We start from the raw sequence: 14,927 nt of genomic DNA, 5'->3' as shown, positions 1-14,927 counted from the left end.
ACAACACGTATAACGAGCCCTTGCACGACGAATGGTGTCTTGCTTCGCGGGCTACGCCGGTAGTCCCGGTTGGCCGACGGCCAAGCTTAACTGGGGTAAGAAGCAGATTCTGCGTCACTCACGGCACACCACGACTCTTCTCTTTGCGACATCTGCACGTTTCGTTTTTCGTCCCCCGGAAACCTAACACGCGGCAGGCTATTGTGTCTACGTCATCTCTCTGAAAGTGTTCGATGAGAGGCAGGCGCAAAAACGAGCGTAGACTCGGTCGACCATTGAATCCGATAAGGAACTAGGGAATCCGATAGGGGTTGTGGTGACACATTTTATGCGATTAACTCTGGACAATGCAATACAATACCCTCTCCTTCCTGGATTTATTGGATTTATTATATATTACAATAATAGAGAGTTATCAAATATCATAGATATATAAAAAAAATTGTAAAGCAGATAACAGAAAAAGGATTGATGCGTGATTAAATGAAGACGAGTGCTAAATAGTGTAACTTGTGCGTAATGTAACTCTCATATGTCTTCAAAAATTAAATTCATTAAATCTTTCATTACGTTAATTATATCAAAACGCACTTGAAATCGAATAAATTTAGATCGATGGGAAATCAAACGTTTATTTTCACGTTGAGAAAATGTCTCGCTCGATCATGAATAAATTAATCAACTCGGTCGACTCGGTCCTGTCTCGCAAATTTTATTGTTTATCGATGAGATAAAATCGGATACGTTTCGTGAATAGGCGAGGTGTGCCTGAAAACGTCGAAAAACCTTACTTTAGCACTTCCGACAAGACGACAGCTCATCGGAGCCGATAGTTCTCGCGACGCATTTCGGTTTCCTGGAATTGCCGAACAAGAAGGAAAGACGGAAGCTTCACCATCAATTAATCAGGCGTCGGTGTGGTGTTTGTGTGCCTATCTGCCGACGGCCTCGTTGGGATTTGCACTTGAATGCCCATGAATAATCATACGAGGGCATGATCGATCGCCCGTGAATCAGACACGACGACGGCTTCCGTCGTCGTTCCAATTCATCGCCGATTTGACATGACGACGTCTCTGTCCATGATGGTACATCGATCCCCCCCCCCCCCCCCCGTACATTGTAAAGAGTGAGAACGCATCATTTTTCGCGTTTTTCTAGAATTGTCTTTACATCCGCGATTCGTGCTTTTTGCTGTTGATGTAACGTACGATTTCGATTTCCATAATCGAATTGTCCACTTGAAATTATATTACAATTCATAGATTTAACTACCAATTCTTCATAATTAAAGCTGTAACACTAAGTTTCTAACAATAAAATTAATGGCTGTTATAAATTCGCGAAAAGAATTGATGAATATACTTAATATTAATTTATCAGAAATAAAGATTAATTATCAAATTAAAGTCTTATTATCAGAAAATCTTTAAAAAATAATGACTCTTAAATTAATTTTTGAGAAATAATTATGTTGTTGCCCGAAGATTTTAATTTTCATATAGATTTAACCATCAATTTTCCATAATTAAAGCCGCAACATTAATTTTCTAATAACAAAATTAATGTCTATAAACTCATTAAAGAATGGACGACTTAATTCATTTATTATCAGAGAATCTTTTTTTTTAAATAACGACTGTTAATTTGATTCTTTTAACGACTTTATTATTTATTATCGAGTACTGAATTTTTCTTCACTTTTACCGAAATTTCGCGTAAGATATATTGTACCAAAAGTCACCATTATATATTGTACAAGAATCTCGTTACGTGACGAAATTGCGAGCCGGAATTGTTCTTTTACTTTACTTTACAGCCTGCCACGCATGTTTGTTCGTACTTTTCTCATGTCACACGAACGGAAAGTCGGTGAGCCCCGGCAAATTGAATTACTTCGCGTTTACTCAGGCGTCTCGGCAAACTTCTTGAGGAGGAGGTGAAAGTCTTTTCTTCGTTCTACGTGAGTTTTCTCGTTCGCGCGGCCCCTTGCCGTTTAGCGTCACGGCATTTTTAATGATCGCGCGGGTAGAACGAGGGTAAATTGCGACTCGTAAATGGCGAATCTCGTACCCGAACTGTGCGTGCGGACGCACCTTCGTAAATTATCAAAAGTTTCGCGTCGCTTCCCCCCTCACTCGTATTTTACGATACAATTAGTCGAACGCGATTTCGACCCTGCGTTTAATTTCAGACACTCGCGTGCTCGTTTATTTAATGAACGATCAGAATTAATCGACGCTTGAATATCCGGTCACGTTGGATTAATTGAAGAGTATAATTCTACCGCCGAATGACAAAGAGCTCTGTATTTCACAGATTGAGAATTGGAAATTTCTTTGCTTCTCTGTAGATATTACTATATGACACAAAAATAAAAAACGCGCGTCACGTTTTCTATGCATTTGCACAGAAAATTATGTGCAGTACTAATTTTCTAAAAATTGTTTAAAATTGTTGAACATATTAAATCGCTGCTTAATTAAGTGTCTTCAAGTAATTGCTTTCATTCAATTTTTAACAAATGGATCGTAGTTGACGCAGTTGCCATAAAAAATGCATTATCTCCCTTTTACAGAAAGAATTTTCATTTAGAAATCAAAGTTCAAATTTGAATATTTCTTTTATTGAGATTATTCAACGCGACTCTGTAAAATTTGCGAAGTTTGATCATTGATTCGAAAAATCGGTGATATATACAAGTATATCTGCAAGCATTGAAACGATATCGAGAGAGATGTTCGTCCTCCCTGTCAGATTTTTCAGAAAAATGTAACACGTGAGATAGAACGAGCGAGCGTACAACGCGTAGACGCCAATCGCGCGAGACTCGAAATGTCGACATCGCGTCGACCAAACTTCTCGACAATAGAGACCGGCGAGTGAAATGGAAAATTTTTGAAGATCGCGACACGTCGCGATGCCAGAGCTGACGTTTCTCTGTATCGAAGCGTCGCGTCGCCGGAATGTGACCCGAATCTCGGGACGCGCTTGACACACTTCCGTTGCCCAATCCCGCGCTTCGTCGCCTTTACGCGAACTTCATCGGGCAGATCGTTCGATCTTCGTGCGCGAGCTTTCGTGCGAGACGGGAACATGACGAAGTGGTTTCACCTGGGCAAATTCGTAAGCTCGTGTCGGAACTCGGAAACGTCACAGTCGGATATTTGTTGTCAGCTGTCGCGGACGCCTAGCCATGACAGCGAAATAGTACGAAAGTATAAAGGTATATATGTATTTAGAAAAGCACAGAGGGCGAACGAATCCACGCTGCTAGCGTTTGAAAGCTGAATCTTTCCCTTGAACTTGCGTGAACATACTGATAACAATGTATAGCGTCAGTAGATGAAAAAAACTTTTAGCGGGAAAAGAAGTCTTGTGAAGTGAAGAGTTGACATGGAACAACAAGATTCATTGTTACCAAATATAACGCTGATAAGTAATTTAAGATCGGAATGGGATGTTAATAATAAAAGAAAGAAGAAGGATAGAGATAGAGACGGATGGGTGGGAATGAAGAGGGATAAGTCCATAAAAATTGTAACAGAAAAGAAAACAAAGGGATATATATAGCGACGGGGGAAGCAAAGTTGCACGCGGTTATGGTTGAACGAGAATTGCATGGCGGTTCGCTCGTCCGTCATTGTTACGGCTTAATTAAGGAGCGCCGTGATCCTTGGAAATCCCGAATTACCGGAAGATTGCGGAAGTATTTCCCAATTAGTCGGTGTATAGAGAGGCGTGTCGGGAAAGAATTATCACGAATGTGTGTGGCATCATTCCGTCGCGTCGGTGAAATTTCACGCAAAACGACGTCGGCTGCTTTTGACCGCCTGGCAAAATACAATGCCGAGTTATATTCTTACATTCTACTTACAATTAGCGGATTGTTTGACGAATCAGGAAAGTTTAGAGCGAAATTAAGGTGGGCTGCATAAAATCTCCGTTTCTAATTAAAACTTTTGATATTGTGCCGAGTTGTCATATTGAAAGTAAGAGCATTATCGTAGGCAAGAACTCAGTAGCTAATTCAATACAAAAGCGATATAACAAACGAAAGAAGAGTTGAATTGAAGATGTGAACAGCGTTCTAAGGAAAAACGTTCTTGAACGACGAAAAACAAATGCTCGCTATTAATTATTCTTATATAAAAAGCTTTAGTGTTCGTCTGGATTATATTCGTTCATATTCTAACACTATATGGAAATATTTAAATGTACATAATCTTGTATTACATGAAACGACGAGAATATCTATATCCTATGGTTAGTTAGTACTTGATAAAAATGAAGAACCACGGAAAATTGGATTAGCCCTCTGATGGGAGTTCCAATAATGGAACATCCGATATTATCGACATTACTTTCTGAGTATTCTCATATTTCACATTATTAACAGCATACTTCAACGTGAACGAATACTTTGTATTTTTAATAAAGCTATGATAATTAATATTTAGTAAATTAAGAATAGCAAATTTGTCAAATTCGCACAATATTATTAGCCAGACGTACTTATGCAGATATATATGGATTGCAAGAAATATTTGTCTATATGTATAATATTTATATTGTATTTATATTGTATATAAACCACGCGTTTCTTCGCTTTTCACGCGATAGTGATGTATTTATATAAGAAATCCGTCTGAGACTCTTTAAGTTGATATCTGTTGTAATTTGTTTTAATGTATGATAAGTAGAGATTTGCGATTTAAATCGTATAATTGTAAAGATTAGAGACCGGTACTTTTGGACTTAGAGAGTTTATTATCATTACAATATGTATCACGTTGCCAGGAATTTTATTCGACATGGTCCACGCGCTATTGTCTAAAACCTAACTTTGATATTAGGTACTGTACATAGTCGGCTCTGGAAGCTGGGTTGTAGCGAAACGACTCTAACTACTGGCCAACTACTGTTGTGATACTAATGTTATTGGCATATGTGCGTATCGTTGCAACCTGTTGTTTTCGAGCTTCGTGAACTTTATAATGGTAGCATGTTGCTCGCATGTTTCTGCGTAAATGTTCGAACGCGGGATTAGATTCGAGTTTAAAACGTATATGCGGGCGAAAGAAAAAGAGCAATGACTAAGCAGTTAAATTAAAAATTTCATAATTATGGATACTAATGGGTGAACGTTTTTCTTTTTATAACTTTTTTAAAGAGCATTTACTGAGGACATTAACATCTATTGTGCTTTAGTATTATTATCTATCATGATTTTGAATCTATATATTGATTTACATTTTACACAAGAAAATGCAAAAGAAGGTCTAGAAATCTGTGACTTAATAATTGATTCCCTCTTGAATCATTACGTTTAGTTATTGTAATATATTTAGCTTTCTAGACATTCAGCCTCCTTTATCATCTCTGATATTCTTGTGATTGATTACTATCATATACTATGCATGCAAATAGTTACTATAGTAATTTCTGCTTCGAAACTTGAAGTCGCGCGCGATTAATCTGAGTAGTTCAGACATGCGCTTGGTCCGACGTAAGAGGTGCCTTAGAGTTACCGTGCTTAACTGATTCGGAGGAAAGCGACTCTCAAATGGCACCGAAGTGAATAACAATTAACAAGCCAGGTGCGCCCAACTGACTTCTATGCGACTCCTATTTGCAGACCGTACGGAGATACGTTTAGCTCGTGCCATTTCACGTGGCGCCTTCATTTCCATGTGCAAATAATATTTCGAGCCAATTTCCACGGCGGAACAGGGGCTCTAGCTGGTGCAAATATGCGCATCGATTTATTTTACTAAAAAAGAGGAGGGAGCGAAATATTATGTACAATTGTTCTATTCTGTCGTTTTGTATCAATTTTTAATTGTTGTCAGAATAATTGGTTATCGACGTATTTTTAATTTAATTTAATTTACGAGTAAAATTTGTAAATGCATGTTGCTCGGTGAATTTAAATTCGAGTTTTCTTTTGAAAGACCTATCTAGTCATACATGTAATAAGTACAGAATTATTTGACATTATTAAAGAGTTTTGATAAATTACTAATTTACAACATATTATTCTATTGTTAATTGCAAGCATACGTTAATAGAAATTTAATTGAAATCTCTTTGAAATTTTGCAGAAAATGCAAAATGCAAAATTTTGCATTTTTGTCATGTCCTGCTCATCTTTTTTCTTACTGGAATTTATAGATTTTTAGATTTCTTATTTAATAATATATTTTAATAATATCGAAAATTTGAAAGTTGCATAGAAAGATTGCTTCCGATAATTTTCACTAAGAAAACATTGTCTCGAGCTTTATCTGAGGACATGGTTCCGAAGTTTAAAATTTTACTGTATATTAAGCTGCTTGGAGTTGCAAGATTAATGCTGACATTCTCTCAAACTTAGAAGCGTCTAATTCAAGCTTGCAGCTAGTTTGTCAAAGTTACAACTCACCTTTGTCACTTAACATAAAACTATTTCCGCAAGATAATAAGCACAGATGTAGGTCGATGTAGGTCGATAGTTTGCTGGAGACCGAATACATAAGTTTCGTCTCTCTCGTGCCCTTTTCTCTTTTTCCTTCCGAATATAAGGTACTTCTTCCCCGTGCGAGGTCGTACCTCCTATCTGACACGTCCTTTCCTTACACGAGTTTTATTACACCCTGGTGCACATACGCATTCGCCGATGTACTTGATTTACGTTCCGTTTCCACGAGAATTCTCACTGCAAACGGTCTGTCTGAGACTAGCCGCCTGGCGCAAATATATATAGTGCGGTAGTGTAAACGCGAAGCAGTGTCGCAATGTTCACTGAATTCACACACGTTCGTAACTGAATCGCACCAAACTTGTCGATTGGATTTGCTCTCCGCAGTTGCACTCGCAATGGCGCCTCTTCCATAGCGAGACATTGCTTATAAAACACGAAATTATGCTAATTTCGAGAGCGATATGTCGAGTGTAGCACAGGGTCGCTGCAATCTTTTCGCTCCACGCGAAAACGCGCGGGAGGAAAGCTTTGGGAAGAAATGGAAGTACGTAATCCCGAGATAATCCCGAGGGAGTTCCCGCGACAATATCTATGCGAAATGTAACTTTAAGTAATGTCATCTCTCACAATTGGATTCTTTTAAATAGACCGGCCGGTCCCCGAGGGAGGCTCCCGGCTTTCGGACCCTTCGCGTGAGCGTCTTATGCATCCCTTTCCCTCCATTTACGTCGGTGATGGCGTAAGTCGGATTACGCGATAGCGCGGGAGGCAGGAATGAGAATATATGAAATGCATAATCAAACCTTTTTGCAAATTGCGTCTAGCGATGGCCGTATTTTCGAGTCGAGTTCGACGAGGTCGTTTACCTTTTGAGACCCACCAGAATGAATATCAACCATTGTACGAAATTAGATTTTTAAAGATTTAAAAAGTTATGCAGGTAGAGTTTTGCATAAAATATCGTGACAAGATATTTCAAGAGATATCTCGATAACATTGTCTGGTTCCAATACCTATCTTATTTCAGAAACTAAAATAGTGTGTATCACCTCTTTCTATTTTTAATATCTTTTAATAGATGTATATGTAAATATTTCGCTATATTCAAATTTTAGCTAACTGACATAAATAACTTATTGAATATTTTATTGAAATTGAAGAACTTAGCAGAAAGTGACGCAATTAGATAAGATTTTATTTGTTAAAATATATACATGTACATAGAATATCAATTCGCTCTGCTTAATAAGTTTAATTCCTGTGCGGAATAGTTAACTGCATAATAACGATGGCTGTATTGTACAATCCTGTTTGCTGACTATCTTCATTCGCAACGTTGTATTCACCATTACGAAGCTATTACTCTTGGAGAAATCTTTTGCTCATTTTCTTTGAAACTTTCCTGCCTTACAGCTCCATTGCACGTGCTGACAAACTTGGTTCGGAAAAGTTCCCCCGCCGAGTAATAAGGAAAGGGCAGAACGAGCCGCGAGATTTTGCCGTTTGCGAAATATTCAGAATTAATCTTCGACGATTATTGCATTGCATTGCAAAATTGTAGGTAAAATTTCAAATGCCGAAAATACTAATAAAATTATTATCTTTTGTTTCAGGTGAGTTTCTCTCTACATCCTTTTCTTTAAACTCCGAAAACTGCAATGGTGGAAGAAGTTAGTACGTGGTTCAGGTACGACTTGGTTTTACATACTTCTGTTTTTTGGCATCGATTTATTTTTGACGTCATAGTCTAATTAAAACTAAAACGAAACAGTCGGTGTTTATACAAGAAGTAAGTATATTAGCTATGCATCATGCGACGATTTAGGAAGCGTACTTTTTCGTAAAGTCGTAGCGTAGCGAGAAATAAATTGTACAGTTTAGTTCTGCATTGAAAATTAGACCAAGTTTTATTCAAGATTTCGAACGAGGAAATTGTCGCGACAATTTCGCGACATCGTGAGGAAATTTCGCGAGTGCATTTCAATATCTCGCGCCGCTGCGGCTTCTGGAACGCTCGCAGCTGTGTCCTAAAACTCAATAAGTCGGCCACAAACGTGACTGGGCGGATGCACTTCCGCATACGTCCGCCCGTTTACTTCTAAATATAAACACACGTGTATATGATAGTTGTATGTATAATTGCGCCAAGTTACTTAAGGCTAGTCCAGTGAAATGAATAACGGGTGTATGGCGACCGTATCTAAACATAGCGACTCACTTGAAATAGAAGTTTAAAACGTATACAGCTTTATTATTTCTCGTGGCACTATTTTTTCCGTTCTTTTGAAGTAAAATTATTTTTAACGCGTTGCAGTTATATATATATCCGCATTCCCTTAGTTCAATGTAGGTACAGAAAATATTCAATGTTTATTTTATTGAAAATTCGATATGTATCTAACGCGTATCTAACTATATTGTATAACTATACTATGTTTACTTTTTATACAATCTATTTTTATTTTCTAATATTGAAAAACAAACGAAGAATTTAATCCTAAAGAAAGAATAATATTTTTCTATCCTTTTTTGAAGATCAGGGTTCTTTTATCCCTGATAAAGGGATCATCGTGAGTGATTCGTTGTAGATAATGCTGATCGAGAGGGACAGGTGCTCAGAATGGTCGACGAATTGCTCGATTCGAGCCAATATATTTACAGTGTGTATCGAGCTCATAGACGTATTCATACACGCTCGATGTTCGATACACTATTGATATTCAGATTCCACGAAGGATATCAAGAAGCCGCTTCTCTCCCTTGGCGGTAAGCCGATTGGCAGCGAACCGTCAAGCATCCGCATTCGTCTGCCAATCAGCTTACATCGAGGCATCGTACAACTACATGTACACACGCATCCACATATCCCAGCCCTCGTATCTGGGATCGGATCTAATGCTATCCTAGCATTTCGCGTTATATCGGAGGCGCAAGCGAAGGCGGCTTAAGGAAATTTGTAGCCCGCAGCACGTGCTGCGAAGGTGTCGAGCAAGTTCGCGATGGTTTGACTTGATAAGCCAATAAACCGCGGACTCAAAAGATCGAACTCTCGATGAGAGTGTGAAAGAGAGTGAGCGATATAAATAAGGTTGCGGAAAAACAAGAAAATCGACCATCAGCGAAGTTTTAACGGTGTACCGGCAAGTCATTGGCCGTTAGCGAACGAGACATGTGTTGGAAAACGCCAGGCAGGTTGTATTATTCCCAAGTAGTGAGTTTTCAGCGAGTCTGGAAGCATTAGCAACGCTAATTTCCTCCTATATTTACTCGCAGCTATCGTAAAGAATAAAGTTACCCTTTGAACGTGTATACGCGATCGCAGCACTCGCTCAGACGCGGTTACGAAAAACAAAAACAGTCTACCGTCTGTTTTCCACGCGCAATATCGTAAAATATTACATTGGATGAAGGATATCAAACCTTCTCTCTTAAGTAAATATTTTACTTATTTCATACACCGTTTATTATTTTATACGTTTATATGGTTTAGTCGCATACTATTTGATCGTATTTTATTAAGAACAGAGATTATCGGATTCGATAAACAATACAACGCGCTCAAAATACGAATACAGCTAAAAAAGAACTACTATTTTAAGAAAAATATACGTTTTTGATAAAATTTACTGTTTTACGCGCAATTAAGACATAGATATAGATTAATTAGCCAATAAATTGATCAGTTTACAAACTATTGTAAGCATCAGCATTGTCTCCTTTTTCGATCAATATTGTCTGCAATGCATTATTTATGATCTCATTATTAGGAATAAAAGAACTTTAATCTTTAGGAAGAAAAATCACATTTTTCGGAGATTAAATTTTTTAGTAAAAGAGAAAATATTAATAGATTATAATATAAAAAAAATTAAAATAACATAATATAATTACAAACATATATAGATCTATTGTACTTTTGAAAATTATGTAGAGTACTCCCTTCGTGATATTCACGATATTTCGTGGGAAATTCTGGAGAATGGCTTCATTTCTTTTCGCGTAAACCTAATCGCGCGCACGAAGACTGAGCGGGTACATAAACACGTGTAGTTTGCACGCTACTACCTTGCCATTTGACGGCGCAGAATTTTGCACGGCAGATCTGCGAGATGCAAGGGGGAAGTGAATGGGATACGCCTGTTGTATGTAACGTAAAACATCTCTCGTAATATATGTGTACGGAAGTGCAGGATGCTCTCGTCTGCGCGGCTATACGAGCACACAGCTATTATCGCTGAGCTTCTTGCCGCGCTCAACGCTCGGGGGATGTAATTACGAAGTCGCAGGACAAAAGAGGGTCAGAGAGGGAGAAAGACAGAGAGAAAGAAGAAAGAGTTCGTCTGCTTCGCCGATAGCCGAAAGTCTCTCTTCATGCTCCACAGTGATGTCGGATCAACATTGTATTCTCGAAGGGAAATGCTTTGATTGCGTTTTCTCCTATTTGCCGAGGCGGCGCGGGAATGCCCCAGTAGATGAGGAGTGCGTCCATATTGCGTGGAGCCAGGAGTATTCAAAAGTTTCCTTCTTTCCCGTCTGCCTTTCGATGGCATTCAAATATGAGCTCGGAGGAAACGGCGAATGGTTAATTAACGCGGGCTGCATCTCGATGTTTATTTTACGCGAAACCGCCGCGTTGCACTCTCACGGATTCCATTGAATGCCGGATCCTCGCTCTTGGACCATGCGGATCATATTTCTTTTAAATGCTCGGTACTTAACGCGCCGCGCCAATGCAAGATTTATGCGACCGCGTCCGTGCTTTCTCTCTCTCTCTCTCTCTCTCTCTCTCTTTTCCTCTCGGTTCTTTCCGTTGCGGCAATTACTGCCGAGCTGGCCTCAGAGAATGTCCCAGTGAAAATCCTCCAGCCTCATCAGACTTGCCTCGGGACCAGCGGCGCAATGGTCAGCCTCGTAGAGGAAATGGACTGGCAAAGCCGGCAGTATCTCCTGAGTATAAATGGCACCATGCCTTTTGTTTTCGAAAATATTCGGTTGATCGTATTCATTGGGCAACACGATTTTTCGATATTACAAATGTAATATATTTAGACCGGAATTATAGCGAATGTGAGATTGTAATTTCTGCGAAACTTTCGGAGATTAGACCTATAAAAAATTTTGCATATATTTCGCGATTGAAATTGTTTCTCGAAATTTTTATTAGTTTATTGGGGTTATTTGAAAGAATTTGACATATATAATTATAATTAATTACAATTTTATTTATTACATGGAATATAAAACGAGTTTTTCAACGTTACATATATCGTATTTAATATTTCTAAGTGTATGTAGACCAAAATAATCGTTTTGAACAATTTATAAAGATATAATATTTATCTTATAAAATAAATTATAAGAAAAAATATGCTTGTGAGAAACAATGAAAATAAATTGCCTTAAATATAATTATTTATCTTATAAAATATGTTTAGTAATGATAAAAATACTGATATAAAATAATTACTACTCTTTTTTGGCTAACAATCCATTTAAAGAACTAATTATATTTGTGACTCGAGAAATATTACAATCTTCTTCCAGATATAGATCATAAAAATACCTTTGAAGAAAACAACCAAACTGCTCGGCACTCCTCTTGGTACGCAGCATCTAACGCAAAAAAAGCTTTGAAACACGTGTCCAAAGCTGTTAATGGTGTGTGCAGTTGATACCGCACAGTATCCACTTGAATGTAACTTGCAATAATATTGCATAAAGATGGTCCAACAAATATTAATGTCGGCTGTAAGTTGAAGCCACGATTAGCTAGCCACTCTCTATGTGCCTTGATTCTTCGATTTAAGTCTCCCGGAATCTGTAAATATAAATATATTTTTAAATGCAATAAGTTTAAGTACTTATAGTAATTTGTAAAAAAAGTAAATATTCATATTTAAAAATAATTATTACAGGAACGTGAATGATAAAAGCTTTCCTAGCTTCTGCAACTGACGGCATGCCGCTTACCCCTCTTGTTTTTTGCAGCACAGTGATGGTAATAAATTAAGTAATATAACATCATTTTTGTCTAAAAAAGAATAATTACAATAAAATAATGAAAGTTTAAAAATAATGACAAAAGATGAAAATGTTACAAATACAATATAAATACCTGATTCTGTTGTAGTCAAATCAGCGAGTAATTTTTTACCATATTCATCTGATTGAGCGACTTCGATATTAAGAAGATCAATCAATACATCTTTGATTGAATCCCATTTTGCTATTAAGCCATCTTCTCTTCCAGGATATAATTCCTTAAAATCCTGCTGAATCTGTGAATCAATTCACTCACCATGTCAAAATGTTCAACAAAATAAAAATAGAAGACCATTAATTAAAAATAAAAAATTCAATTTTCTCACCAGTAAATAACCATTAGGCAATGTAAGTACAGGCCAATTCTTGAGATAATTATTCACTAAACTTCGGACTCTTGCGATTGCACAGAAGACGTTGTCCTTTGCGCCTGCGAAATCGGTCTGCTTTCTTTAAGATACAGAAAGCGTAATGGATGTGTTACTGACCAATTTCGCAAAAGTTCTGGCCAAGAATCTGCAGAATCATACTTCAAATGAGCAATTGCAGTTTTAACTGCAGAGTTGTTTGGATCACTGCTTCCTGTAAAATGGAAAAAAAACCAATTAAGAATTTCCGTATATAAAATCTTATAAAAATAGAATAAAAAGTTATTTGTATAATTTCGTTTATTTCTTACATATTTCCTTTACCTGTAAGTTTTGCAGAACGAGTAATTCGATTTTCACTCGGGACAAAAGATTGAGATCGAGATGTTACCCAAGAACCAGCATTTCTTTTTTTGATCCGATATTTTATATTACGTACTTTATCAGGAAGTTTTCCTGTTGCATTTCTGTGCTTACCGACTGGCGGGCAATGATACGTTTCCTGTAATGCAGATAAAAAACATGTATCAACAATTTAAAAATCAAATAAATATAATTTTAAGAATATTTTTATCGTAGACATTACTTTTTTCTCGCATGGAAATAATTCGCACAATTTAGTTGCTGCAATGTTGTATTCTGCACCTGTAGGCCTATTTAAAGAAAAACATAGTTAAAAAAAATATTTAAAAAAGATATATTTTTATTTTATAGCAAAGATTAAATAAAACTAATATTTACATGTGATTCAGCTGAAGCATAGCATTTGCAATAGCTTCTGTTATAGCACACCTATCTGTATCGCTGAGCATTCCCCTTTTCTCAAAATTAAGAACAGCCCGCGTTACTTTTTAAAGAGTAATCTTTAATAACTTTTTTAAATTCCTAAAAAAAAGATAAATAAAAATATAGAAATATGGCTGCTAGCTTCAGCGACATCAATTAAGAATAGTTAACTAAAATAAGAATTACGAACCAAAGCTGCTAAATCTTCAACTGATTTGAAGGAAAGGATGTGTCGTCCCAGCTTTCGATTGTGTGAATCAGATTTTCCCTCAATGGAAACGCTTTTTTGGAACTGGTTCTCTCGATTTTCTTGAGTAGAATTACTATTTGATATAGACGGTAAAGATTGTATTTTATCCACATCTACATCCGTCTGCTGAAAAGAATGGTTCTGAAAATAATAAAAATCATAAATATAAAGTTTTATTTCTATTGAAAATAGAAAAATCGTTGATTTGAGTAAAAAGTTTAAACTTACCAAAGCAGACTCCTCAGAATCAGACTCAAATGGATCAGATATCTGTAATTGAGGTGTTTCAGATAGAAGATTAACGGTTGCCTCACAAGCTTCAGGTACAGATACAGCTGTACCTGAGAATACAGATACAGGCTGAGATACAGATACACAAGATAGCGGTGATGAATTTATTATTACAGGCGTATCATTCGAAATCGTTATCAAAGGGGTTTCTTTACACAATGCACGATCCAATACACGCGAATCAAATTTTCACTCGAAGCACACAACCGCACAGTAAAATGGATGTTTTCACCAACAAAATGGATGCTGATGAGTCCTTAGCCTAGCCCGCACGCAATCACACGCAATGGCGATAGATCATGTCTTCGTGTCACGTGTCACCAGGTAGATCGTCAATTTGCTACATAACCGCTGCGCCGGCTGCGCGCGACGGTAACGCGCAACAGTAACGCGCGCCCCGATGCCACTCGCGTCGGTAATGCACGCTCCGATTAAGAATATATTAATTATTTTATTTTTTTTTACGTATGTACATATATATTTCTCGACGTTGATGGATCCGTCTAGTCTGCGCGAGAAAAATCTTCGGTGATTCTTTTACATCCAACATGCACTGGGCGAGTGCGCCGGGAAAAGGAAGGACGAAGCGCATGTGACATGGGAATTTTCTAAAAATTGATGTCCCGAGAACAGCATGGCTATACAAAACCCATCGCAGGCCCGAACAACGCGGTAACGTCGTTTGCATAGCATCGTCGCGCGTCTGGCACGATAATGTGCAGCATCT

General features: G+C 37.5%; 1 protein-coding gene and 2 long non-coding RNA genes across 5 annotated transcripts in view; 1 reads left to right on the top strand and 2 right to left on the bottom strand.

Annotated features, from left to right (window-relative positions):
* Positions 1-14,927, top strand: part of Kuz (zinc-dependent metalloprotease kuz) — a 115,663-nt gene that overhangs the window by 55,261 nt on the left and 45,475 nt on the right. The window lies entirely within an intron of this gene.
* On the bottom strand, positions 11,902-12,892 carry LOC139772645 (uncharacterized). The gene is made up of 4 exons (XR_011718182.1): positions 12,832-12,892; positions 12,579-12,741; positions 12,377-12,494; positions 11,902-12,281 (listed from the first exon to the last, which is right to left on the bottom strand). It is a non-coding gene; the product is annotated as an uncharacterized lncRNA (long non-coding RNA).
* LOC139772652 (uncharacterized) lies at positions 13,713-14,611 on the bottom strand. Its single transcript, XR_011718184.1, has 3 exons — positions 14,138-14,611; positions 13,850-14,050; positions 13,713-13,758 (listed from the first exon to the last, which is right to left on the bottom strand). It is a non-coding gene; the product is annotated as an uncharacterized lncRNA (long non-coding RNA).

This window comes from Temnothorax nylanderi, unplaced genomic scaffold, assembly GCF_030848795.1.
Source record: "Temnothorax nylanderi isolate EJ_2023f unplaced genomic scaffold, tnyl_v1.0 TNYL_tig0004_pilon, whole genome shotgun sequence".
NCBI lineage: Eukaryota > Metazoa > Arthropoda > Insecta > Hymenoptera > Formicidae > Temnothorax > Temnothorax nylanderi.
The sequence above is the reverse complement of the archived record's forward strand: the minus strand, read 5'-3'. Positions and strand labels throughout refer to the sequence as shown.